Source organism: Heliangelus exortis, chromosome 17 (assembly GCF_036169615.1).
Source record: "Heliangelus exortis chromosome 17, bHelExo1.hap1, whole genome shotgun sequence".
NCBI classification, from domain to species: domain Eukaryota; kingdom Metazoa; phylum Chordata; class Aves; order Apodiformes; family Trochilidae; genus Heliangelus; species Heliangelus exortis.
This window is the reverse complement of record NC_092438.1, coordinates 9,956,541-9,980,198: the sequence shown is the minus strand read 5'-3', so window position 1 is coordinate 9,980,198 and position 23,658 is coordinate 9,956,541. Positions and strand designations below refer to the sequence as shown.

At 44.9% G+C, this 23,658-nt stretch overlaps 1 long non-coding RNA gene across 1 annotated transcript; it reads left to right on the top strand.

Annotated features, from left to right (window-relative positions):
- The first annotated feature begins 16,068 nt into the window (after window positions 1-16,068).
- On the top strand, window positions 16,069-21,459 carry LOC139804118 (uncharacterized). The gene is made up of 3 exons (XR_011729278.1): window positions 16,069-16,318; window positions 18,666-18,768; window positions 21,215-21,459. It is a non-coding gene; the product is annotated as an uncharacterized lncRNA (long non-coding RNA).
- Window positions 21,460-23,658: the final 2,199 nt, after the last annotated feature.

Genomic DNA, 23,658 nt, shown 5'->3' with positions numbered 1-23,658 from the left:
AGCTGCAGTGTTCCACTTGAACATCTCTTTTCTGGACCAGCTAGAAACATTTCAGGCTTCAAAATATCCTCCTGGTCAGGAACAAAGTTCCTGTTCTCCAGAAGACCTTTTTTTTGTCATACTGTAGTGAATTTAATTGAGCTCATACAACTGAAAATAGCACTTGGCTTGTCATCATCACTGTTTTCTCTCAAACAGTATTTCAAAGGCATTATGACAGTAAACCCATTTGGTGATTGTTCTAAACAGAGAATTCCTGCCAGACTTTTGATACACAGGTGCAGCACTAAAATTGCTCTTTGGAGATAAGCAGAAATTTCCAAGACAGATGTGTCAGACTGAGACCTGAAATACTGGCATATTTGGAGCCAAACTCGTGTGATCTATGCAAATAAACTGCTGCACGACCCACTGAATGGGCAGTGGGCTGAGCATCAAGAGGTGTGTGTTCTGTTTTACTGCTGACTCATGGGAGGTTCTGTAGCTTATTTTCATATCCATGCAAGGCTCATGTACCCCACACTGCCTCCAAGATCAGCTGGTAACAAGCCCAGAGATTAATTTGGATGAGAAAGTTTTCCTTTGTGAGAGCTAACACAACAGCTTTGTTACTCTAAAGAGGACAGTGTGTGAAAGAGCAGACACTGCATGTCCCACAGCAGCAGCAACCTCCCTAGGCAATTGGTGGTCCCCAGTACTGATTCTTCATCCAGCTGTGTCTTGAGGTCACCTGCTTGCAAGGTGAGCAAAATCTTTATGTAGACAGTCTGGTTAAGCCTGCTCTGAGCTTCCTCGTGTTCCCAACTCAGCTGACTGTTTTTGGCTGTGGGAAAACTGCATCAGGAAGCAGGAGAGGAACTAATTCGATCTGACTGGAGAGAAAAAGAAGTAAAGGCTGGAAGGACTGGGCAGATTGGCCAGAGCAGACAGGGCAGGGCTGCCAGAGTCAGATGAAATGTTAGGGGAAGAGGAGGATCAGAAGGAGGTAATGTTGCACAAAGCTGTCAAGGAATTTACCTTGTAGCCTAATGGCATTAATTTCATCTTGGTTCTTCTCCACCTCAGCCAGCTGGACGTTGGTTTCAGACAGGCTATCTTCCAGCTCATGAATGTGAGCATCTGAGTTCAGCTGTAAGAGAGGTCAGTGTCATGATGCTGAGGAGGACTGCTTGAAGGGCCAAAAGCCCTTCCTCTCTTGCAAATTCAGTTTATTCCACTTGGTTGTAATTATAATGGGATGATCTGCTGGCCAGGGGGAGTGCAGTGTCCTGGTCTTTAGCAGGGGGGATGCCCAACCCATCAGTGAGCTTGCACTGCGAGGGCTGAGGTCTGCCTTGCACTCATGGCTGCACTAGTGGCTGCATTGATGGGGGTTTTTTTGGAGGAATTCCCTGCTTAGGAAGAAGCAGAACCATTTTGGAAATAACAGTAGCAAGGGTGAGGCATAATCAAAATGAAAACAGGAATTTCCAAGTGCTCTGCTCTGCATTAACTGACATTGCTGCTTTTTGTGTCACTGGATAAGTTCCTTTTCCTCTTTTTTCCCACCTGTGCAAAGTGCCTAAAAACACTGACCTATCTCCTGATCTGGTTAAGAATTAATTAGCTGGCATTTCTAAAGCAAATTGAAATGTTACTTATTATTGATGCTATCCATTTGTATTAGTCACCAGAATGTATTGAGAGCATTCTATTATTTTAGTCCCAAAAAAAGTTATATTTTTTCTTCAGGCCTTTCCATTGCTAATGAATCTGATTATATATTTAACAACCACATCCTGGCAATTTACATAAGATTTATTAGAGTAGATCCATCCATCACTACAGAACTGTAAAAAGTGGATGGGGTGATTTGGTAGCTGAAGCACAGGGCAGAAAAATCCCCAACCTGCTACTCTCTTGCTCTGTGGAGGACCTTCCCTATCAGTAAGTGGCTGCTTTAGAGGTCTCTACAAAAAAAAAAGCAGTGTGTGCAATTTCTAATGGTGAGTTTGCATAGGCTAAAATGAGAGTTCAGCATTGTTGTCCATCTTATTACTCTTTCCTGAGTAATTTTGGGTTTTGATTAGTAGTTTCATGTCATCAGATCTTTTCAGAGGTGTAATCACTCCCTTGAGGAGTTTTTGCCTCATTAGCTACTGCTACCTGTGTTCTTACAGCATGCTCAGCTTCCAGGTCTTCCAATTCTTCAATATATGGGCCTGGAGGGTGCACACAAGCACAGCAATGTCCATGGGCAAGAGGTTTGAGAGAAATTTGTGGAAATACAAACAAGAATCTTCATTTCTTCTCTCTCTTCTCTGTATGTTTGTCAGCCATACTGGATTTTCTGTCCTGGGAATGATCTGGGAATATTGAGCCAACAAAGCAGGAAGGACCTAGCCAGGTGTCTCAGTAGACAGCTGATGTTATCTGCAGTGTGGTTAGCTTCCTGCATCATGTTGGAATTTGGCCTTCAGGAATATAAGCAAGCTGATTTGGTTACTTTAGGAAAAGAGAAGCTTGTTTGTAGAAATAGCTGTAATCAAAGTTTGTGGCTCGTGATGGTGGGGGTTTTTTTGTTGTTTTTTTCAATGCTGATGTTGTAGTTAAATATTTGGGCACTGAAGTACATTGGATGAAAAGAAATACTTGAATTCAGAACAGGAACTGTGCATCCTGTGAGCTGTGGACTCATTTCTGGTTTTATTTACCACCTTTCCTTCCATGGTCAGAGGGAGAGTGCCTTCAGTAGCCTTTTGCTACTTGGATGTGGACGAGAAGGTCTATCAGCTGTCTTTGCAGAATAGGAGGTCCCTGCAGCAGATGGCTTTTTTTCTGGCCATAGCAACATGGGAGGAGAGTTGCAGTGAGCATGCAGTTCCCCAGGCTTCAAACGAAGTGGAATTTAGAGTGAGTGGATAATATACAAGACAAGCTGGATCTCAGAGCTGGCTTAACTATTGACTCATGGGAAGCTAAAAAGGCAAATGTTTCCCAGCTAAGGGTTTTCACAAGCTAACAGGGAAGTAGTCAGAGTTTGCTGTAGAAAAAAAACCCTCAAAATACACCTGGGGAAAAATAAATACTAAATCTCAGATAATTCTGCTATTCAAGGGCTTAAAGCATGATAGAGGTCCTGACTCCATTTTGGCAGGGTAGGTTTAAAAAGTCTTTATATTTCTTTTGTGCCAACTCAGGCTTATAAAAAATTATAAAGCTGTAAAAGCAGGCACCTGTGAGGTGAGGTTGGATGTTAGAGCAAATGAGTTAACCCAAATAAGAGCTTCTCCTCCACAGTGTCCAGGTTAATCTGTGTTGGAAGTGGGTTGAGATCCAGTCTCCTGTCTCCTTCATGGGACTGGCAGGACACTTGATTCCCTTTTTCCATTGTTGGAGCTCCTCCTTACCCCATCAGTAGTTAATCTGCAGGTAAATGCATGAGCACCCCAGGAAGCTGAGTTGTCTGTTTGCTGCTCTCAGAGACTAACACCAGCACTTCATTTTTCTTGTCACTTAAGCATCCCAGTGGCCTCACCCTGAGCATAATTTCTTGTACTCCCTGTGAAGCACTGTGGTAGAATTTGAATTGGCAAAGCTTGCCAGTATTTATTAATGATCATGCACATTGCCTTAGCTACTTAGCTCTTTAACTAGGTAAATTAGTGGTTTGGATAGTATAGAGTTGGGTATCTGTATTCTGGGAAGTTAATTTCTATGGGGAGGTTTGTCAGATAAGCTCTGGCAGACCCATCACTAGAGTAATCAATAGTGACATTAAAATAAACTTATAATTTGTGATAATATTTTGCATTTCTAAAATAGGTTTTATCTGGGGATCATAAGGCCTTACATAAACATGGATCATTTAAACCTCATAACTTCCCAGTGATTATACACATTTTGTATGTGGGTGAGTGTGGAAGATGAATTCCAAATATCAGACAATGAGTCAGAGAAAGACTTAGGAAACAAATCCTGCATTTCTGATTCTGCTTTCCTGAACTACTGAACTGTACTTTGCTTCTCACTGGATTAATACTGAAGAGATGAGGGTATGCCTGTGGGTTTTCTCTGTGCCTTTATAATCAAGTGACTTTTCAGGTGTAGCTAATGCTGTCAGAGCTATGATGTACTCTGGGAAGTTCTGTTAAAATTGACACTTAATTCTTTACAACCTCTTCCAAGTTTGGCTCCTTTCATCTCACTGAGGTTCTTGGTTGTCATTTTGAGGTCATCCTCTGCTTTATGATAAGCCTTTTCCATCTTCCCTGGATCTTCTTTTCTTGTCCTCACTTGTCCTCCAGCTACTTGAAAAATGTGGAATCTGGTATGAAGAACTTTGTAACACAAATGTAGCTGATGGTCATCAGAAGGGCCCAAGATGTCAAAAACAGACCAAAGAGGGCCATATAAAATACAGACCAGAGTAACTGCACCTCACCTCATGCATCTGAGTGGTAGGTTTGCTGCTGTTCTTGGCCTGCAAGAACACCTTGAAATTTTCTAGGAAGGGAGAGACCAAGGGCAGTGCAGAGAGTTGGGTGAGAACCTAACTGTCCTGCTTTGGCAGTGGACTGAGAACCCAAAGAACAGATTCATCTGAGGTGCTTCCTGAAAGCAGTGTGTGCTTTGTGTGTGCATTTTCAATAGGCCTAGAGGAACTTGGACCAGCAGTGACTCTTACAGAAGAATCCTGCTTGCCCTCAGCAATTCACAGTGGCACAAAGTGGCAACACTTTGCTGTGCTGCCAGGAGTTAATACCCAGAAAAACACAGCTCCCTTCCTGTTTGTGTAGCAAGCTGTAGTCTTGCAGTATTTAAGCAAGCAGACAATGTTGGGTTTTTTTTTTTCCTTTCCCCAGACTGGGAAAATGAGAATGGGAGAGAGTAAAGAAAAATGGAGCAGTTATTTCTGCCTGATGAACTTCCTCCAAAGCCCTCTTCTCCTTTTGGAATTTAGTGACTGAGTCATTCAGAGCAGAGAGATCTGAAGTCAGGGTTTGAACTCTGTGGTCTGAAGCCTGCAGACAGTAAAGGGAACATCACACAGGTTTTGTGGATCACACAGCATCAGGACAAAATGTCACTGGAAGCTCACATTTCTTTAGAAGGCATATGAGATTCAGTTAATAAATTCTGAGACATATGAGGCATCTGTGAGATTTTACATCCCTTGGATGTTAACACTGACTTCAGAAGAAGCAGCAGACAGCAGCATGGCTGCTACAGTACAGATTAAAACTCCTCCAGTTATGTGAAATGAATAACAGTGCAGGAGAGGGAGAAGTAATCCCCAAGGCTAGGTGGAAAGGAGTTCCATGGCTGTGGAGGGGAGGCTTTATAGAAGTGGAGGTCTACCAGCAGCACCATGTAGAAGTGGGTATAATTAATGAAGAATGTAGAGGAGATGAAGATGTCTTTGATGTAGAGTGCTCTCTAGAAATTGCTGTGAAATGTCTACTACAATGGGGTAGAAGGGCAAAGAGTAGAATTAAATCTACCACACATTATATGAGATATTGGAAGGCAATATAAGAAACTGGAGGGATCAGCTGAGGGGATCAGAGAATCCCAAAGGGTGCTCTGCCTGGGCGAACTGTAATGGTTGTCAGGATTCATTTTGCTGAAGAATGAAGCAGAAAAAAACATCTCTGTCATGTTTCATACCTGCTTTTCCTTCTCAGTTTTAGCCAAGGTAGTCTCCAGCCCTTTGAAATGTTCCAATTTTTCAAAGCCCCATTTCAAGTTGCTGAGCTCATCTTTCAGAATCCACCTGCTGGCACTCAAATCAGCTCCTTCAGACCCAGGGTGTGGATCAATGGATCCATTTCTGAAGTCAGTATTTGAGCCATCATCTCATCATCTGAGTTCTCTTGTTCCCGATGAAGGAATCCTGTGTTCATCCTAGGAAACCTGCTACAACTCCTGCCTCTTACAGCAGCAAACTGCCATTAGCAGGAAATACAAGATTTTGCCTCTGCAGAGTTTATGAAGGTTCCTTTAACATACCTCTTGTTCTAGTTGATGTGAATCTCCATGACTCAAACCATAGCTTCTTAAAGTTAGGCATTAAAAAAAGCTGTTTGTACATGCACAAGTCCTTAAAGAAGAGCTTACATTTTAAGAAGCTGCCACCCTGCTTTACTGTAGGTCATGCTGAGCATCAGTGGTTGGCCAGGAAGGGAACTTGTGACAATGAGGCCCCTCAGTCTCCTCTGTTTTCTGAGGACTTAACTTTATTTAAGATACAGTCAGGCTGTCAGTGAATCTCAGGCATCATCCCCAGATGCTCTTTGTTCATTCTGTATTATGAAAAGGAGCCTCCTGAGTCACTGGAGAAAGATGATGCCCTGCCTAAATGCATTCTAAGCCTTTACCCATCCCCTATTGATAGTGCTTGGCTTGCAGTTGGATGGGGAGGTTGTTCTCCAGGCTGAAGGTAGCTGTCTGCTCCTCTGTTCTTTTGTGAGTTCTAGCAATGAGGTTCCCAAAACAAGCCTTTTTTTCTATTATAATGGTCCCTGAAAGCCCTAAGGTGGTCCTTTTACTATCAGATCCTAGTATTTTTTGCATACCAGTGGGAGGCCTGGTGCTTCCTGAAATGCCTGTTTAGTGCAAAGCATTTTATATGCATAATGTGAGTAATACAACTCCTAGAAAAGGTTGTTATGGTGCAGAGGAGTAGATCTGGGTGCCAGCATAAAAATCAGGACTGCATTCCAGACTCTGAATGGATAAAAATGCATTCTTACAATGATCCATATTAATATTAGTCCAAATGGGACCAGAACCCTTTGAAAGCTATTTCTTTCTAAGCCTGTGGAGGTTAATTTGGTTCACATTGGAGCTGGGAAGGTGTGTCCTCGGGTAAAAAAGTAGATTTTGTTTCAGCTGTATGTGGGAAATTTGCTTTAACATAGTTTTGTTTCACTTAAACTTGGGTATCTTGGTCAACACTTTCTTTCCTCTCTTACCAGAAAACCATTATTATCCATTTGGGCACTGAGTGAAGGAGCCTGAGCTGGAAGTGCCACTTCATGCTGACAGTGTGGTCCTGTGTGAGAGAAGTCAACCAAGCAGCTTTCATTCAGCTTTTTAATGTTACTGAATGGTGAAATCTTGTATTCCCATTTTCAGAACCTCACCACTTCTCTCAGTACTGTTTTTAGAATTGGGAAGTCCAGGTCTTGAATTTCTACAGGCACTCTCTTCCCACTCCCTGGAGGTAGCAGGCTTTGACTCAGATTTCAGGGCTTTCTCCACTTCCTAACTTTTCTGGCATTGATTGGGTAAGAAATTATTCAGGCCCCTTGCACTATTAATAATTAACAAGAAAGTCACAAGCTTTCTCAGTGTCTACTTAAGTGAGCATGGCTGTTATTTTTCTTCCCAACCCTTATCTTCCCTGCCCAGACATCCCAAGGTTCTCATTGTCTGTAATTACCACTGTTTAATTCTGCAGAACAGGACAACATCTGAGTATATTGCTATACAATTTCCACCCTTCCCAGAAAAGCAGCTGCAGAAACTTCTGGACCTTCCTCTGAATTGCCAGCAGATTTAGCCTGTAACAAAGAGAAGAGGCTTAGAACAGGCTTAGAAAGAGTTCTGTTTCCAGGTAGTGTATGCAGGGGGACTCAAAAATGTTCACAGGCAGTTCCAGGCAGCAAAGTGCTGGAGTCAGAATGTAATGTCAGTCAAATGGGGGAAGCCTTGGTGCCCCACAATTTTTGGTGTGCAAGAAGAGTCATGGCAGTTGCTGACATAGGAAATAGGATGACAGAATTGAATTTGTTTAAAAAAATGTTATTTTGAATGTAGAAATTGAAGTTTTCATGCACTAGAAAAAACAAAAACTGCTGGAAATTTACAAATAGAAATAGATACACAAGAGAACTGGAAGGAAACTGAAAAGGTGTTTTCTTGCCTCCCATCTTCCCTCTATCCTGCAGCCACATGTGCCATGGGTAGTGACACAAAGAATGCACAGATCAAAACCAGACTCATGCGACTCATAAATGTGTGTGTTGTGGTTCCAGGAGACTCACAGCATCTCCACAGGAGTTTGGGATTCTGGACAGGGATATGGCTTTCTACAGAGTCACACAGCTTCTCCAGCAGTTGGTCCTTGGGGGGATGCCCAGGAGGTAACAGAGCTGGAGCTCTGGCTGCAGTGCTCTTCTGCTGCATGGAACCACGTGGAAAAAACAGGAAAGCTTCATTAGTTTGCTGTGTACTGGGATGTAGAGCTTGGAAGTCCCAGATTCATTTTATAGTTCTAGTTGCTAGTAAATTGCTAGTAAATTAATTATTAGTGGTTGGTTCTAATGCTGCCTTGATTTACAGAATAGTTTCTAGGTTTTTTTCTGCAAAGATGCCTTTTTTCCTGCATCTTTCTGTATTCAGTCCTCAACAGGAAGCTCTGAGCATGACATTCAGACATGGTCATGATCTTTGCCAGAGATTCATTTCATGTCTTCCAGTGTGGGCAGGATCCCAGCACAGAATACTTTGCCTCTCTGCTTTACCATTTACAAAATGGATGAAGTTTGGGGAAATTATGGGAATGGAAGACTAATATTTAGGGATTGAGTTCCATTCACTTTTAGCATGGAGCTTCCCAGAGTTCTTTAGCCTTTTCTGTGCCCAAGGCATCTGGCTATAAAAAATGCCATTGGGATCACCATAAGATCTCATTAAGTTGCAGGGTTGAAAGTCTTTGATGACCTTGTCCTCTCCTGGGCCAGGATAGGCACTAAGTAGTTTCAGTAATGATATAAAAATAATAGTAGTGATCTTGTGGCTGTTGTCTTTAAAAGTAAGATGGGGGCAATGTCTGGCCCACTTTAACCTCCATCCAGAAGTTGAAATTTAAAAAACAGAATAGGCTGGAGGAGTGATGAATATTGTGTAATTATTATAAAACTTAGGAAATGAAGATTTTTGGTTCCTGCAAAGGACAGAATGCTCTGCTTTGCACGGCTGTGTCAGGAGCTGCTTTTGTTATGATATGACAAAAACATATGTGCAAAACTGAGGATCTGTGCTGCTAATACTGGGCAGCTACAACAGTCTCCCTCCATTTTTCCTTTCCAGTCTTAAACTGGATAAATGATCACTTAGGAAGATTTTAGCCTAAGGAAGAGCAAAGAACAAGTGAGATTTATGGCAGAGCTTAAGGTGTGCTTCATTTGCATTGTATTAACTGCACTGTCTGATTAGAAGTCAGTTTGGGGAGCATGTGAGAGAGAACATCATATGCATGAGGAAGTGGGTTGCTGTAGAAACTCTTAACTCTGCAGCTCTATCTACACCAAAGGCATGCTGAGTCATAACTGCCATCGATTTATTTACCTCAATTTGGTAGCAGTAAACAGCATCTTGTTATACCCAATTCTGTACTTTCCCCCTCAGGTCAGCAGAGCCAAGCAGCAGCTCTGAGGCCTTCTTATTGTCCACAAACCCTGGAGGGATTATGCTGGGATTCAGGCTCTGGTATCTAAAATGAGAAAGACAGGTATAATGATATAAGAGCTGCAGTTAGTGGCAGTGCAGAAAGGCTTAATCTCTGCTTAAGATCTTCTCTGCTTTAGCTTCCTAGCCCAGGGGCATGGCAGTGGAATAGTGGTGGCAGGGAAGCTTGGGAACGTTTTTCCCAGTCTGTGCAAAGTGGCAGTACCTGGAGGGGGATGCAGAAGTGGTAAAGGAAGGGAAGGAAAGCACTCACATCCACTCCCTCTGATTTCCCAGGAACAAGAGGTGTTCCCAGGATGCCTACTGCCCTCATCTGAAAGTGGAAGGTGTGCATTCAGGCACACTGTTGGGATTCAAACATCAGAAACTGCTTATTCACAGCAGATTTGTTTGCTGTTCCCTGCTTTCCATTACTTGCCCTTCCACTTTGTTGTTTATCATAGGTGAAAACCTGGGTTGCTCTTCTTCCCAACCACTCACTGTTTCCATGGCTGATCCTGGAAAAAAAAGGGTTGCAGGAAGCAATGCAGCCTAATAAATAACGGGGCCAAGTAGTCTGGTTCCAGGTCATGCATTTCCTAATTCATGCTTCTCTTAAGAGATGAGAGGTTCATTAGAGGTTGATTAGACATCCTGTCTCTAGACCTGGCACTTAGAAACATCCCTCAAGCTAACATTCCCTTGAAGGGATGGAGTACCAGGTAGTCTGAGACTGAAGACCCAACTTCTTTCATTCCTGAATAAGGATCTGCTGCTCAGCCAGCCACAGCTTGTGCTGGCTTTGCCTGAGGATTGCTCTGCAGTGCTGCAGACACCTACCAGACTGCTGGAATTCCTTTGGAACAATGCAGTGGATGAAATGCAGGGATGTGCTGTGCAAAGTGATCAGCAGCTTGTTCAGCTGCTCCTGGAATGAGACAAAGAGGAATGGAGTGAAAAAAAACAACAGACTACCAAGGCTGGAGAGAGAAAACCTTCCATGTTATAAAGTCATTTGTGTTCCACAGCTGGGGAAAAAAAAAACAAGACAAGCTCCCCAGAAGAGGATAGAAGTGAGCCTGGTACTACTGGCCCAGGGGAACAAACTTAACGTGTAGGGAAGCAACCTTGGGCCTGGTTTGAACTTGAAACAATTTCAGGTAAATGTTTCATGATTCTGGCTTATAGTGTGATGTCACTATTCCTTTGTATGACATCATCTTACAAAGAGTTAACAATGAAAAGATCTCTCCCCTTGCAAACTGAGAGGAAGAGCTGCATGATACCAGCAGTGGGCTTTTGCTTGCTGGGTGGACCAGCCCCTGGGGAGAGAAGGTGCTAGGGAGGACAGGGAGGCAGCACACATGCACTGAAGTTGTTTAGGTTTATGTGAAAAGTCCTGCGTGGCTGGCAGTGATCCAGGAGTGGGTGGAGTGGCAGCACAGTGCATTATAAAAGCAAACAAGGATGTCTGAAAGGACTGGATTGAGCCCATCCATAACCGTATCAGCTGGCAGTCAGCTTTGCATACCACAGAAATGGTAACACAGGGATTTCCCTGTAATCAGTTTCCCCTCTTTGCTTGTGGCTTTCAAGGCAAAATACTAACAGGCTGCTTTAGACCTTTCTTTTAGTTCTGCACTGGTAAAATCAGGGTAATGGCATTATCCAGCTGTGGGCAGGGTTGAAGATAAACTAGGGGAGCCTGAGCTGCTGCTGCAATACAAAAGCATGGATGATTGCTTACCCTGTAGAAGGTGGAGGCAGTCACAAAAGAGGACCCTCTTTCCTGCCTCTTGCTGCCATCAGCTAAAAATCATTATTATTGCATAGAATACAGAAGTGCTCCTGATAAAGGAGTCAAGCTGAAGCAGCATACTGTAGCCTCCAATGGAAACCTGTATTAACTGACTTCAGTGAGCACTGCTGGCTGGATAAACTGCTTAGCAAATAGAAATATGCATCACTTTATCTGCATTCTGCTCAGCTTTAAAGGTTGTTCTTTCATTGTTAACTGCTCTAAGGAAATCCAGGAGGGAAAGGGAGAGGAGCTGCATTCACAAGGTGTTGGCACACACCATTTTTTTCACTATAATCAGTCTCCCCTCTCTCTTAGGCTGCTGCTGCCTTGCCAGGATAGCACAGGCTGGGATGGAGTTGCAAGTGCAGGAAGTAGAAAAAAGCTCTGACCCTACTTGATAGCTCAAAACCCTCAAAGCAGTTTTCTGAACTGTTTCCCTTTCACCTTTCGACTGCAAAATCCTGGGCTGGGCTGATGACAATCCTAGTAGGCAGCAAGTTTTTCTAGTTGATAGAAACCTGACATTTATCTGGGCAGCAGAAGGCCACTGCCTGCCAGGAGGGGATTATGCAGCTCATCATTAAGCCGGGACTGCACTCCAGCTTCCATCTGTGCAAAGCACGTTGCTGCAGCAGGGCTTGTAGTGCCTTCCCTGAGCAATGGGAACACGGTCTGTCCCGCTGCCTCCTAGTGCTGGAGGGGCAGAATTTTCAAGGACAGATCTGGATTGTCTTTCAGCACGAAAGAGCAGGGTACAGAGACAGGCAGAGGCTGTTACCTGGGTGCAGAGAGTGTCAGAATTGCAGACTTAATCCTTTCCACAGAAGAGTAAAGGGGAAGCACTGAGCAGCAGCACCCGTGTGGAGCTGGCAGTATTGATTGTACTGCATCATGTTCACCCTACCTGCAGCCTCCTTGGCTTCTCCAGAGCAGGAGCAATGCTGGAATTTTGGAGCAAGCCCACCACTGGTTCATGCCTGGCTCTTCTTTAGCCACCCTGTGATACTGTCACACCTGGAAAGGAGCAGGGAGGAACAGGCACAACCAGCAAGAGAACAGTGCAGGAGCAGTGCATGAGGAGGGAGATTTCTGATTGTTAATCTGTGTAGGGAGAGGGAGAAATCCTCTGTGGGGAAATCCTCTGGGGGTACAGTTAATGTTGTCATGCACTCCCTGGAGTCTTGGGATTCATGGAGGTGGCTTACCATGGAAAGCCCATTTGCCCTGAATAAAGGATTCTGCAGAATTGCCAAAGGAAGGGATGTTGTGGAGAGATTATAAATTACCTTTTAGGCTCGTATTTGATACACTGACAAAGGGAACAATGTGGCTTACAGCCTGGTGTAACCAAGCACAATCAGAACATATTCTGCCACAGTCAAAATGTCACTTTCCAAAACCTGCTTGGTAGCAAAGAAAGGAAATAGTTGCTGAGTGTAAAAAAGATAGAGCAAAGGCCCCGTGATTCACACTTGGGTCATGTTCTGTCACTGTGTCTGTGCAGTGGAGTATATGAATAACTGGTGGAGTTTGATAATATGCTTAAATACTGTTCCTGCTGGTAAGTATTAGCATGGCTGCTTGACAGCACAGCAGAGGGGCAAGTCACATAGACCAGGAAGAGCTAGACAAGCTGCACTGAACTGCAGGGCTCTGGCTCCTCCAGCAAGATGTAAGCAATAGAAGCAAAAACGAATTTAATCCTTTGGCTGATGTGCCTTTTGGGTAGCTTTTCTACAGCTTTATGGCACTAGAAACAAGCCTGGGCTTAAATTTTTGAGTTTTGTTCCTTTTCAGGATATCTGTAAGGATTAGATTTTTAATCAAGGCCAGTGGCAACATGTTGAGGAGTCATAAAACAGCCTTGCTCTTCTTTGCACGTTAAAATGCTCAATGGATGCATCACTGGTCAGAGATTTGCACAGTGTTTTCATTTAATTTTTACTGGAACAGATTCCTGAGGTGGATATTTCTGTGTGGCAGAGCCTATCTCTGCCTGCAGGATTTCTTGAAGGCAACAGAGACATTCATTTGCCCCAGCAAATTTCCAGAGTTGCTGTACCTGCAAACCTATCAAAGTTTGCTGGGCCTGGTGACACCCCTCTGGAGCCCTCCAGAACTCAGCCCCATGAGCTGAGTAACTTCATCAGTCAGTAGTGGGCAAAAGGCTGAAATGTGAACCTAAGGAACAGGAAGAAAATCACTTATTGTCCTCATTCTCTTGCTGCATACTCCAAAAATGGATACAAGCTCTGCTTCCAGGGACAAGCCAGCTCTCCAAGCCCTGCTGGGAACTCAACTGAAGGACAGAAGGGAAGCAAATCTCAGCTCCATCCCTTCCTACACCATTCACCAGAGCTTGCTGGGTGGAGCAGAGGTAACAATACACACCTTAAACAAGGACCTAAAGCAGCTGTGCAGTGTCTGGGCACCCCTGTGCTCTGGGAGGGATGTGCCTGTTTGCTCCACCAGGGTTCCAAAAGCACCTGCAAAGCAGGGCTGCTCAACAAAGAAGGATCAAGTCCTTAGCTGACAGCTCAGCCATCTGGCCAGCCCTGCTGCCCTGTGGCAGCTGGGAATGCCAGCTCTGACTCTCAATACCACATCTGTTAATTTTAAAAGGAAATAAATCAGTGTGTTATTTAAGGTCATTCTATATTCCCCAGAAACAATCTGATTTTAGCAGCTTTTTCAGTCTTACTGAACTGGCTAAGCTCTTTGCATGCTGGCTTTGTCCTGGTTTGCAGTCACCAGGCATGAGATCCCTGTGTCCCTCCGTGTTGTCCTGCTCTTCCTGCTCCTCTCTTGGCAGCTGCTTGAACTTCATAGTGCCCGAGTGCCTGATACCCTTAGTCAGCCAGTAAACACAGACCTCTGCTGGACTGGGGCCCAGGACATCAAAGGCTGCCCTGACAGAAGGGACACAGACCAAGACACAGGAATTGTTAATCTGTACCCTAAACTGGAAGGCAGCCCATAGCACTAAACATCTACAATAATTTTCCAGCCCATTGAAATTTGACCAGCCAGGTCCCTTCAGACTACCCTGAGACAGAGAAGTTGAACATCACTGTAAACCACCAACACTCTGCTTTTCTTCTGGGTCCTGAATGATGCCAGCTAAGAACTGTGTGCTTTGACAGCAGTTGTTCCAAGTGTCTCTGATATCATGAGGAAAATGCAACAGAGCAGCTGGGGTATCAGCTCATTCCACTCTTCACTCTGCTTTTTCAAACCAGCAGGACATGAGCAGCAACATCCCCTTACAGCAATTATCCCTCCTCTCAGCTAGCACAGCCATGGAGGGAGTTTGGCTCTGCTGGAACATCGTGCTCTGCTCTCACAGCATGCCTGGAGAAGGCAGAGCTCACCACTCTGATCATGCCAGAGAATCTTGCAGTGTGTTACTGGTGAGCCACGCTTTGCCTGTGAAAATCATATCTGCTTCATACAAAAGGCTTGTTTTACAAATCCTGGAAGCTGTAAAATACCAACAGCTGCTAGAAGGGGCACTGGGAGTTAGGCAGCTGGAGACTGTTTGATCTCTCTGTAGCTCAAGTCCTGCTTATAATAAATAATAGTCTCAGGAGCCAGCAGACATTCCCAATAATTCCCAATAATTTCCCATTTTCCATAATTCCCATTCCCAAATTCTCAGTAACAGATAACTCTTCAAAACAATATTAGAAAGGAAAATTAAAAAGGAAAATGTGTGTCAAAACCAGACAAAGTCTTTCTCTTTCAAAAGCTGCTCCTTGAGATTATATATGTAGGTGAGATGAGCAGGTTTTAACCCCTGGTCTCTGCTATAGCTTTCTGATCTGTCAGTTTTCAGGCTTCAAACAACCTCCATATCCAGCTTGTTCGAAGCCCTGCAAACCCCAGGCCATTGAATGTTAACCAGGAACCCCTACATCAAGCTCATCTGCTCTGGAATGGATCTTTTACACTCAGGCTTCAGCTCACAGGGAACTGAGCAAATCTTAATGCTGTCTCTAGCTGCTCTTCCAGTAGCTTATTCAACTCTTCCTTGAGTTGAAAAAGCTGAATTTTATTCCTAGGAGGGTTTTAGGCCAGGGTTAGGGGGCAGCATCCTGTTTGCTGTGTTTGCAGTGTCACTGATTTTTCTCCAGACTTACATTAGTGATTGGTGACACTTCCCCAACACCCAAATTGTCTGCTGTGATCACACCTGGATGCACCCAGTGGTAATGATGAGGACTGAGCACAAGAAGCAATTTCTGCAGCAAGACACAGACCAGGAGGTGATTACACCAGGCAAGGCATAACATGAGCTTTCTGCTTGGAGTCTGAGGGTTCTTCTGGCTTTCAATTCCTCAGCATGTTTGGAGTTTATCACTTCAGTGACAAGGCTTTTGTGGGCTGAGTTACTTAGGGCTGCCTGAGAGATTTTGACATAACAGCTGTGTCAAAGTAAGTGGGATTGAACACCCAAACCTTTCCAACAGTATTGAAAAACTTGTCCTGGCTGTCTTTCTTGACCTGAGGAGACACAAGCAATTGACACAAAGCAGCTCAACACTTCAGCTGGAAAATGATAATTTTTACCGTAGTGGCAGCCCTGCCAGATCAAGCAGCACCTTGCCATGCACTGATCAAGATAAGGAAAGGCAGATTTCTTTTCTCACCCTGGCCTGCCTAAGGAAAAGTCACTTGCAATCCTCTTCTTCCTGGCTAATTAGTAACAAACCCCTACTGGGAGAAATCCCATTTCAGTCTCCAACCAAGAAGAGCTCTGGTGAGTACATTTCATATTCTAGAAACAGAGGATGGGGCAGGGTTTTGGTGCATTATTGAGTGAGTAACACACAAAGGGCCATCCCTTTATGTTAAAGTTTCTTCCTGGAGAGAATCTGATGGAAGATATGATAATCTCTCTTAGCTACTTCTTGGGAAAGGACACATGACTTCTCCAGACCTGGAACACAGAGGGAAGCACATCCAGCTGGAGGTAGCAGAGAGAAATTGGAAAAATCATGATGTAACCCTACAGATGTCAGTGAGAATTTTGCTTTTGATATCAGAAAAACCGACATTTCAGCAGCATCCTTTGGAAGCCCTGTGAGTGCAGCAAGAACCACAGCATCCTTTTATGATGCTTTCAGAGCATGATTTTAACCTGCCAGTAAACAACCTGAAACTTGCCTTGGCCCACTGTCCAGAGAGGCAAATCCAACATATGGTGTGATGCAAATCTGGGATGAGTTAAAATGTAGGAGGGCTGCAGACAATCCCACATTAAAGAATAACTGGTCCATATGTTTCCTCTCTCCTTTTTCTGCATGCTGAAGGGCTTCAGTCAGGAAACATGGTGGGGTCTTTTTACCTTGAGAGCTGGGATTTGTGCTTCTCAACTCAGTCTTGGCTGCACAGCTGCAAACAAAGAACAATGCACCTTCCTTGGTAGCTATTTTTAGGATCCTGGTCACAAGGCAATTGTAGTGTTGTGCTGATGGATGTGAGTAATGGTCACAATAGAATTGTGAAATGAAAAATGTACAGCTTTTGGAGGAGGCATTGTGTCTTTCCTGTGTTCTCACGGAGTCTCAGAGGCAGCTCAAGAAAGAAGAAATAAATTTGTCATCATCTAAAAGCGTGGAACTGCTGTGGCAGATTTTGGTTTCATTTCCAGCAGTCCCTCAGGTTAACAGAATTCACTTCAGATTTGCACGTGTCTGAAGTAATCAGAACAGGGTCTGTTTAACACAATAAAAAATCCAAAGGAAAATTAATAAAAAGAATGATGTGCTTACTTACAACTCTCAGTGTTTGCCCCAGCCAGCTTCCCTCTGCTACCACGGTGAATTCAGATAAATTTGCCCTAGATGAGAAAATAAAAGATCAGTCTGTTAATCAAGATTGCAATATCTGTAGGAAAACAGAAAGTAGCTGAGAGGTTCTGAGCGTTCACCAGGGACAGACAGCATTGCCTGTAGGGGCAAATTTGCAAGTCAGTGAGAGGAAATTTAATCTTTTCAAAGATCAGATCTATAAAAAACCTCTTTCTTCTTGGATTCTGTATTAGAGCTTAAAGAAAAACTCCTTTCTCTGCAGCATATGGCAGAAGCTTGTAGCACACAGAAACAGAGGAATGAGACATCAGTTGAAACCCCTGATGTTTTACAATTTCACTGACAATTTCAGAATTAAAAATAACCAAAATGAAAACATTTTGAAGCTTTGAAGCAGTAAACAGGTGAAAGGGCATTGATTTGGGGTTGATCAAAGCTATTATTTTCTGTTGACATGTAAAATATGAAGTCAAAACAAAATCAACTGACAAATTTAGCTATGCTTTATGTGAAATGTCAGCAAATAGAAACTTTCTTTACTGCTTGAGTAAGCATTTAAAAATAATTTTTGTTTGTATTTTTTCTGAGGGTACATCTTTGGATAACCTAGTGGTGATCTATCAGTGAAGGGCTGGTACTTACAAAGTGAAAGGAATTGCTTTTCCTCAGAGTTTTGGCATTATCAAGGGTCTCCAAAACAGGATTCTCCTGGATGATTTGATCTTCCAGAGGTTCCTACAAAAAGGAGACAGAAGTCAGCATCAGCAGGATGCTCAGCACTGAGCACAACTATTCCTCACTCTCCAGAGCAACCCAATAAACCCATTTTCTGTCAGTTGGCCTCCACAGAAACCTGAATTGCAGTAATTCCTCTGGAGGTTCAGCCCTATGGAAGGCTCTCCACAGAGGTCCAGCCTTGTGGATTTGGGGCAGGCAGAAGTCTGGCTGATCACCAAATGCAAAGTGTGATGCAGTTTCCAGTACTTCAGCCTTCCAGGAGAAGGGTTTTGAGACTTGCCAGGATTGAGGGATCCATAGGGCAGAGCTGGGATCTACAGGAAGAAGGGGAAAGAGGAGAGAGGTTTCTTGCTTGTAGAAAGAGGAAGATGATTCCAAGGATAGAGGGCAGCATAAGACAGGCTAGGAATGTGTGTAAGGTAGGGACAGCCTCGGGGGGAGAAGTTGTGGAGGAGGAAACAGGCAGAGAGGTACAAGCTGGGACATGACAATCCAGAGCTCTGGTGGTGAGGAAGCTGGAAGGAGAAATAGGAAGCTACCAAAGGAATCCCACAAGGCTGGAATAACAGGATTCTTGCTGCAAGGCCAAATGGAGCTGCTATTTATGTCTATAAATTCTGAATTGTTCTACTGACCCCCATTAGGAGAGGAGAGGAGAGAAACCACTGCTCTCAGGAGCTGCAGTGCCTCTGCAGACTGAGCATGGAGGGCTTCTCTCTGTTGCTACCAAACACCACACTTCATTGCTATCAGGAGAAAAAACACCAGGTCTTCAGCCCTGATTAATGGTGCTTGTATCTCTGTTATTATTTGGACAACTTGCTTTACACAGTGTTTTACCCAAATAAAACACTTTTTACTATGTTTTGGTTTTGCAGGTGGCAGGAAATGAAGTGCTGGGAAATCCCACCTGGCTGAGGATCCCTGAGGCTGCTCTACAGCACTGCTCTGTCAAGAATCTCCATGCTTTCTGCAAACAGGGTGATTATTCCTCCCACTGCTATTTGTTTCAGTTTCCAGACCACCTGCAAGCCCCCAGAGCTCTGTGTGAGGATAAATTCATTGCAGCCACAGATCAGTATCACCCTCTCTTTTAGGAATGGGAAAAAAAGAAATGCAGGGAATTAATTTGAAGACAGGGCAGAGCAAAGCAGGGGGACTCAGATATCCTGGTTCTTTCCCACTTGCTTTTAACAAGTGTCAGACAGGCCAGGAAGAGAGGACTCGGACATGAGCTGACACTGGAAGCTTTAAGTCACACACAGAGCCAATTTCCAGCAGCACAGACTGGCCCTCTGAGGTAGGAGCAGCTCCTGTCCTGCTGCTTTGTCATTCCCCTCTGCCCTTTCAAATCATAGGTCCTCATGTGGGGGCAGTGCTGACACAGGTTGTCCAGGACACTGGCCTCGTTTGGGAAGGTCATGTTTGCCATCTCATCAGTCTGCTTCATGTTGGGTTCATCCTTCACCATTCCATCCATCTGCTGGGTCTGCAGTGATGGGGAACAGGAAGAAGATGGTGTTGTCCCAGATAGGTCTCCCTCAGTGCTTTGCATCCTTGTCACAACCTGACACCATAAGGGGACTTAAACCTGTGGCAGAGCCATTCCCCAGGAAGGAGCAGGGGAGTTCAAGGACATGACTCATATCCCAAGGCTTTGCATTTTTTGGGACTTGTGCCATATCAGGAGCAGACTCCAGGCATCTTCTTTCCCCCACCCACACATCTGAACTGGGTTTCATGTTGCCAAGGCAACACTCAGACTGCTGATGGTGAGCAGTGTTTGCCAGTGTCCATCCAGTGACCTTAAGACAGTGACCTCAAGACATGCCTCCTGGGGACCTGCAGTACCTGCTCAACGTGTTGTCCCTGCAGAGGCAAAGCTGATTTCATCACTCCCTTGCACTCCTTAGATTAAAGGCTTTGTTTTGCTGTGTGGACACCCTCACTGCCCAGGCCCAGGGCTGTTCTCCTTCCCACCTCTGCAGCCCCGGTGGTGACAGCCCCAAGCAATGCTTCACACCTTGTGAGTCACAGCTCTGTCTGGCAGGACTTAGTCTGGGGTTCAGTGGGAGAAGCCCCTGGGGTGGGTGGGGGACTCCTCAGCAGCAGGGTCTGGTTTTAGAGGCTTGGGCTGAAGTCAGAAGAGCTTGGAACTGGTTTAGAGATGATGACAGCACTGGTCCTTCTGGTGAGCTCATTTTTCCTGCCATCTTCTAAAAATCTAAAAATACATGTGCAGGGACTCCATAGCAGCAGTGCTGCACCCTTGGGAATGGGTTTCAGGGTTCAAGAAGGTGGTGGTGTAACACCCTGCTCTGCATTCTGCTGCTCTGGGATGAATTTCACCCAGAACACAGGAAGAATTTTTCTGCTGTGTCCACTTTGATCAGGCAGAGATAAGGGACTGTAACAGCTCAGCAGTCCTTTCCCCACTCAGTCTATACAGATAAACCTGCAGACTTGCTGGTTTAGATGCCCAGATTTGCAGCATATATTTGAGACTTGGCTCAGGTCCACACTCTCTCTGTCCCCTCCCTGAAATCCATGGACTGGCAAGGTCTCTAAAACAGATCAAGGAAATGGGAAACCAAACGCCTACAGAAGCTAAATGCATGTGGCTGAAAATAATTCATACTTGTATCAGGGTTTCTTGGCTGCAAGTCTCAGACCTGTATGGAACTTTAAATTTATCCCTCACCATCCTTTTACAGCTGGGGAAGCTGGGCACAGCACGACAGCTTAAATCTCCAGAGCTGTCTGCCCACTGTCAGTCCAGTCTTTGGCAGACAAAGTACCTCTAAGAGGTGTGTTTTGTTCTGGCCTTTCAGACTGAAGTCAGTGACTTTCCTTAAGGCAGCCCTCAACTGTTCTGTTTAGGTATCCAGAGACAATATAGGTTTTTAAAAGCTTAAGCCTAAATGTAGCCCCAAAAGCCATAGGTCAAGGAAGTGGTAAGGCTACAGCAACTGGGGGTTAAAATTCTGTAATTTCTTTTCCCATCAATCAAACACATGGAATTGAATAAACTTAGAGTTAAAATCCCCAGGAGTTCATGTTCACCTGTTATGAAACATGATGAATACAGATCCAGATGGCCTCTGTGCTTTTCTCCTCCTGTCTCTGCTTGCAGTTTCTGCCCCATGAAGCTGTAAGGTTCTTGCTGATCTCCACCCCACACCTCTTCCCACCAAATACCTACCAGGTTAAAGCCACGATCCTGGAAGATGTGTGTTTACAAGAGCTCTCTGTGTTTCACAGCTCTGAACCAGCACTTTATGTTTTAAAAGAGACAACACATTCCCTATCCAGAAGTTCAGCTGACTGTAGCACTGGGAGCCTGATTGGGAAAGCTTTGGTCCCTCAGGAGAAATCAGATAATGTTTGGTTTCATGGGGATTTCTCCTTGTCTTTCCTTTCCTTATAGGGTGTTTTATGAACCCAGCTGCTGGAGTGTGGGGACAGGAGGCTGAAATAGAAAGTCTTGAAATGGAGCCTTTGGTCAAAGTCTCATCCTTGGCTGTGTCCCTCTCACCCAGGTGGACTGGCAGATTGCACCAGCAAGAGGAGCTGATCCCTGGCAGACAAACCTCACACTGAATCCTTGGCAGGAGCAGCCACATGGATGATCTGACTGGCTCTTAGTGCAATTAAAGTTTCATTTTAAAATCATTTCTAGGCTCTATGTTTATGATTAATAAATTCTGTGTGTTTGCTACAAGCAGAGAGGATAAATAACTGTTGTGTTACAGTCTTGCTGGTTTCAGTTGCTCACTGGATGTGAGCTGCCCCATGGATCAGCTTTCAGGATTTCTTTGCTGTATTTTCCTCAGCTGGAGTGTCTGGGATGTGGTTACTCTGCAAGTATTGCCATTGTGGGTGTTGTGGCTGAATACACTTGAGATAGATTTTCCAAGCAGGAAGAATCAGATAAATAACCTCTTTGAGGTGAAAATTAGAGAGTTCATGTTACACCCACCTCTTGGATTTGTAACTGACTACTCACCCTGAAAATCTGATTCTAAGAACTCGGCGTGTCCTGTCAGGAGCAGACTCATACCACAGAAACTGTGGCCAGCCTGAGTCTTCAATATGGGAAACTGTGATTAACCTCTCAAGAATGTATCAGGAGCAAGTCAGATTTTGGGAGTTTTTTTTTTTTTGTAATTCACAGAATCATAGAACTGGCTGGGTTGGAAGGGACCTCAGAGCTCATCAAGTCCAACCCTTGATCCACTCCCCCCGTGGTTCCCAGCCCATGGCACTGAGTGCCACATCCAGGCTCTTTTGAAATATCTCCAGGGATGGAGAATCCACCCCTTCCCTGGGCAGCCCATTCCAATGGCTGAGCACCCTCTCAGTAAAGAAATTCTTTCTAATGTCCAACCTAAACCTCCCCTGGCACAACTTGAGACCTCTTGTGCCCTCTTGTCTTGCTGAGAGTTGCCTGGGAAAAGAGCCCAACCCCCCCCTGGCTCCAACCTCCTTTCAGGGAGTTGGAGAGAGTGATGAGGTCTCCCCTGAGCCTCCTCTTCTCCAGCCTCAACACCCCCAGCTCCCTCAGCCTCTCCTCATAGGATCTGTGCTCGAGTCCCTTCACCAGCCCAGTTGCCTCCTTTGGACCTGCTCCAGGACCTCAATCTCCTTCCTGAGCTGAGGGGCCCAGAACTGGACACAGGACTCAAGGTGTGGCCTCCCCAGGGCTGAGCACAGGGGCAGAATAATTATTTCAAACCTTTCATGTGAAACCTTTCAAACCTTTCTGTGCATGAGGATTGTGAGCATTTCTCAGAAAGACACAAAATGCATCAAATAAATAATGGGTTCTGACCTGTTCACTCAGGTGTAATGTGCTTAAATCTCTATTTGGACCTCACAGGAGGAAAGGGAGGGATCAGGTCTCTCCATGAAGTGACAGAGATCAAAATGGCAACGGGGAGAACTCAGCCAGATTGCTTCCTGAGTAACCAGGCTGCCTCTTGCTGACTTTAATGAAAGTTCATTGCAGTTTCCAGAGCTCAGACCCCATCATGGACCATTCCTGGCCATCGCCATCACTGTAAATCCTGCTGGGACAGCCTGGGCTGATCCAGCCACATCCCAGTGCAATGATTTTATCATCTGACAGGGAGGGCTTTGAAGGTTCTCTCAGAAGCTGAAGGAGATTCTGTGCAGCACTGCAGAGAGAGCTCTGCAGGCAGAGCCCAACGGGAGGAGGTGTCTGCTGCCTCCAGGGTGGGCTCAGTTTCTCGGTCTGGCACGGATTTCTTCATCACCTTGAAGTGAAATTAAGAATCCAGGTTCTCCCTGGAGGAACGATGGGAAGCAGGAATGATGTTTCAGATTGGGAAATGGTCTTCAGATAAGGGGGGAAATCAGCCAAGGTAACACAAGCAGCGTGGATGAAAGCTCTGCTCTCCCTCTGAGCCCTGCCCGGGATCCCAGGAGAAACAGCCCAGGTGTCCATAACAACATTCCCAATTCCAAAGGGGGAAGTTGTAAACGTAGAGAGGGCAGGGAGAGGGGAGGACAAAACCTCTTTTGATGGCTGTCGAGCTTCAGCCTCTGTGCTGTGGTGACAAGCCTTGGGGCTAAAAGGAACTCAGCTCAGGTGCTGTCTTTTGGGGCTGCTTTTCAGGAGCAGCAGCAAACTGATCTCCAGTGGTTTGGGGAGGAAGGGTGTCTGGATCAGAAAGCTTTGCTGAAAAATCAGAGGGTTATGTAAAGATCTGGCCCAGGAGGCTGCAAGATGCTTTTTTGCATTTATTAATCATTTACAAAATACTGCAGGTTCTGACACAGAAGCTCTCCCCTCATTCCCAGCTGTTGTCTGGTGCTTGCTTGGGGAGGATCAGGGTATTCCTGTGAGGA